Here is a 4,933-nt window from a genome sequence, read left to right on the forward strand (position 1 = left end):
GGGGGGGGGGGGGGGGGGGGGGGGGGGGGGGGGGGGGGGTGAGAGCAAAGGGAATGAAGAGAGGAGATAGAGAGACGGAGAGAGTGAAGAAAAGGAAAAACAGCAAGGGAAGACATTAACTATTGAACTTCCAGATTTCTTTCAGGCTGTGTTGAGAAACAGTGCGGCAGAGTACCTGCGGGCAAAGTACAGGTTGTGTGCTTAAGTAGTCGGCGCTGAAGATCATCCTGATAATTAGACAGGTATTCTATTATACCAGAGCTTACCTTACCTTTTAACTAGTAAACACAGGGTTGATGTCTGTAGGAAAAAAAAAGTGCGTTTGAGAAATATATGTATAGGTGCAGGCGAGCGCGACAAACACTGTGTGGACACATGCCAATTGTGACTGTAAGGCTGAAGACTGTGCATAAACATTTCCTCCTAAATAACAGGAAAGGGCAAACCTTGAAAACCTTGATCAATCATCAGCGGCTGGGAGTGCTGCGAGAATGAGAAAGATAGAGAGAAAGGGGAGCGGAGGGGGGAGGAGGGAAAGATAGGGAATGAGAGTGAATGCGAGGGAGGCAGGCAGGGAAGGGGGGGGGGGTAGAGAAAGAGAAAGAGATTGAGTGAGGGTGTGAGTGAGGGGGAGAGATAGCAGGAAGTCGAGGGAGAGAATGGGAGAGAAAATAGAAGGAGAGCAGGGGAAGAAACAAAGAGATAAGAGGCTGAAAGACAAAGAAACCACATGGAAGAAACAACAAGGGACACGTACATAAAACAACACAGAACTAGCCTATGGGGAAAATGAAAAAGACACAGACAACAAAAGTTTGGGGAAGAAATACACTGGCTCCTTTCCAGGCCTGCATCTTCATAACAGTAAAACCTGCTTGCTTGTCCATTTACTTTGGGTACATTTGCGTGTGCAGGGCTACGGAAAAACTAACAGTGTGAAAGGGCTACGGTGGATAATAAGCGTAAAATGTCATTCAGTTCTTACATTATACAGGTTCCTATGTGCATATGAGACAGAGAAAGAGAGAGAGAGAGAAAGGGAAATAAGCCATTGCCTTGCTCTCAAGTGTACTAACCCTCAACTGGGATTTTTATTGTATGTGTTTGTGCGTGGTTTGCGTGTGCACATTTGTCTGATGTCTGAGATCAGGGACGAGCAGACACATACACCACTGACACCAACACACTTTCAGTTCCCCACAGCCCCGAAAACAGCACACTTCTGACACGGGTGTCTGTATGACTTACTGTATTTATGCCAGCAACTACTTGTCCACTCCTAAACCCTGGCCTGGTTCTGTGTTGTTTATCTATAGGAGGACAACCATGCAGTGCAGTGTCTCATCCTCTCTGTGATATAGGTCAAAGTTATAACTTTTTTTTTTTTATCCAGCAAGAGGAAGAGAGGAAGTCAGAGAGATGGAGAGTGACGGAGGGAAAAAGGGAGAGAGAGAAAAAAGAGGGGGTGGGAAGGGGAGGGGGGTTAGAGATTCAGATATCAGCTGTCTGTTTCACCCCTGAGAGAAAAACTCAATGAATCATAAAACTGCAGAGGACTCACTGATGACAACTCCCTGTTTTCTTTGTTTTAAAATTTTTTTTATTTCTAGTTAAAACAAGTACACACTCTGAGAAATGCAAATGACAATATGCTGGAGAAACTCAGAGGTGTATCTGCTTTAGGTTAGTCTCTCTCTATATACACTCCACTCTTCTGGCTGTACGTTAGTGAGCTCACATCTTCAGTGTTGTTTCTCCATCCAGCCCAGTGACAGGCTGCATACAGCCCGAGTTTGCTCTGACTGTGTGTGAGATGCTGTGCTAGGTGATGGCTATAATTCAACGTCCTTTCACTGTCAGGCAAACTGGAAGTGGTGTAGGTTTGTGCATAGGGTCGTTATAGCTACTGTGTTCAGGTGAGGGTTTTCTTGTGATCAGAGGGTCAGAAAGAGAAGAGAGGAACCCGTTTGCTCAGTGTTTTGAACTTTGAGTTATTGGACTGATGTTGATGTTTTAGCCGGCCATTCCTCTCAGCCCCGTGTCTAAGGCAGCAAGCCCACACACCTTCTGTTATTTCCTGTGCTGGATCAGTCTCACCTCTGCACGGCATGCTGATATAATAGTAAGTCTAAAGAATGATTAGCTGCTGTAATTAAGCTTTCACCAAAAAAAAAAAAAAAGAAGCACAGCAGGCTTTTTCATAAGCATGGAACAGACAATCACACAGCTTGAATCTAAGCAATGCAGATGGAATATAGCAAAACTGTATAAAAGCAGCCACACCCTAGTAGCACGCCTCCAGCTTCTTCCATTAAGGTCAGTAAGAACAGACTGGACACACAGACAGGAGAGCACAAACTGAAAATGAAAAAAAAACTCAACAAAGCTTCAGTCTTTATCAGTATTGGCTTCACTGCTGTGAAGGAGAGCAACTTTAAATGTGAGGCATACGTGATTAGACAAGGTAGACTCTATAGTGAATCACCTTTAACTTCAAGCTAATAAACAAACAAGAATCTGCAGCATATTCTGCATTTCTGCTTCAATATTGATGCTTTCCATGTTTGCTTGTTTGTTGTTGTTTTTTTGTTACCTTATGTAGTGTATTTTTAAACAAATCTTAAATTCACTCAACAAATCATTCTTTCGGAAACCACAAGACAGGATGCAGAGATGGCCAGAGCAAAAAACCCTAAATAAAAGATTACTCTCCCCATTTTGTAGTGGGGGTACTAAATGGAAAGACAGAATATTAGCAATGAAATAGCTCTGCTTGGAGACAACATTGGAGAAAGGAGTGTGGGGAGAGCTTGAAAAAAAAAGGACTGAATATAAAGGAGAAAAGACAGAGTTGAGGGAGGAGAGGAGAAGAGCATTCAGCAAGGAGGATATAAAAGGAACAGAGAGGGGGGCGAGGGAGTGAGACAGAGAGCTATGGAAGGAAAGAGAGAAAGAGAAGGGAGAGAGAGCATAAGAGAGCGAAAAAAAAGAGGGGGGCATGGGAGAGCAAGAGAGAGAGGAGGAGAGAGAGATCAAGAGAAAGAGGGAGGAGGGAGGGAGGGAGGGGTAGTGAGTGAGAGAAACAGAGACAGAGGACGAAAGAGAAAGACAGAGAGGAGAGAAAAACAGAGAGGGGGAAGGGAGAAAGAGGGATAGCCACAAGAGACTCAAAAACCACAGAATAAAAACCCTCTGTCTGTCTGTAACTCTATATAGATATACAAATATGAATCCTAATATATGGGCACATTGCATTTATTCAGTGAGAAAGGAGAGTCCACAGTACAGATTTCAACATGCACCTCAAGTTCATTCAATAAGTCAGCAAACACAATGTTAGGACCATGGAGAACTCATATCTTCTTATCAGGAATGCAGTTTTTCATTGCAGTAAGGTGGGAGAGGAATTTTACCAAGGTACTTTATCCTATTTTAGTCGCTCTGAAGTCTCTTCCTGCTATGTGATTCATGGAAAAGTATGCTTATAAAATATACTGTACAGACTCACCACATTCTCTCTGTCAGTGTGGAAATCTCTGTGTGACAGACAAATGTATGTAAAGGAAACACACGATTCTGACAATCGTGCAAGTGTCCTACATAGTGAAATGGCCCCAGATTTACTCAAGGTGAGGCCCACAATGAACCACAGAAGCCTATTAACACTAGAGGTCTCTGGAGTGCCTTATATGCTGGTTTGAGGCGACCACATTCAAACTGGCTATAACAGACAGTGGGGACACAGCCACTGTCCCTCTATGGCCGTCACTCCTTTGTATTATTCCTCCACCTCCCGGTAACAAATTTCAGTCGGAATTACTTTTCTTTCGTCCAAGTTTCATTCTTTTAAATCAAACCCTTTGTCTATCTCTTCTTTTGTACCTTCCTCCTGTTTCCATGGTTACCTCTCTCTCTGCTCTGTACACTATCTATCTCTTCCTCCGTTTCCCTCTCTGTCTCTCTCACTCTGTTCTTATCTTTCTCATTTTGCTTTCATCTCTGCCTCCCTTCCTCCTGCTTTATCCCACACCCTCCTCACTCCGGCTTTTATCTCTCTTCACTTTCATCTGTCTTTCACCTTTCTCTCCCCTTCAAGCCTGCCATTCCATCATGCTGGTTTTTGGTTCTTACTTATAGAGAGAAAGTTTTATCGGTTTCCCTGTCAATTCTGCATTTTTAATCATTTCCAATTTATCCAACCCACTTTCAATGCCATTGAGTCATGCATTAAATTGTCTTGGGCAGAATGTGTGAGTGTGTGTGTGTGTGACTGTGAGATGGAAACCATAGGTGCAGGAGGCTGTAGTCTTTTACTATCATGAAGAAAGAGGAATGATTTCTGTCATGATATCTGGAGATTAACTGGCTGCCGTGGTTTTGTCTTTCAGAAGTGCAGTAACGGATGTTTTTTCCCCACATGTTATTTTCCCATTTCCATATCAACAGCTATTGTACGTCAACAAATTTTCAAACTGGCGCTTATGATTTTATTATTTTTGATTTACTAGTGGACTGCACTCGTGCTTATCTGAGTGGAGTCCCACTGAGACCGATGCCGTTGAGGAGGTAGTGCTCCTCGACATGGGGCTGCCTTCTGTAAGGTAGCCTGTCATTTCTCTTCAGTGATGAAGATGTTCCTGTGAAGCACAAATGCCTCCCTCTACGCACCTCAGTTGGGAGATAATCGTATTCACACACAGCTGTGGTTTGTTTAACGCACCACCACATCATGTGTCCCCGTGTGATACTGCACACTGAACTAACACAGCTTAACCACAAACAGAGACTGGGACACAGAGGCTCTTCACAACGTGCCCCATTGATATTTAAGAGGACAATTGTCACTATAGAACATGTGTATATATCTGTTGGCCTAATACCAATTCACTGTAGGGTTGCCATCCATGGTGGTATACATAGGAGGGGGAGTGTG

Source organism: Micropterus dolomieu, linkage group LG22 (assembly GCF_021292245.1).
Source record: "Micropterus dolomieu isolate WLL.071019.BEF.003 ecotype Adirondacks linkage group LG22, ASM2129224v1, whole genome shotgun sequence".
Lineage (NCBI taxonomy): Eukaryota > Metazoa > Chordata > Actinopteri > Centrarchiformes > Centrarchidae > Micropterus > Micropterus dolomieu.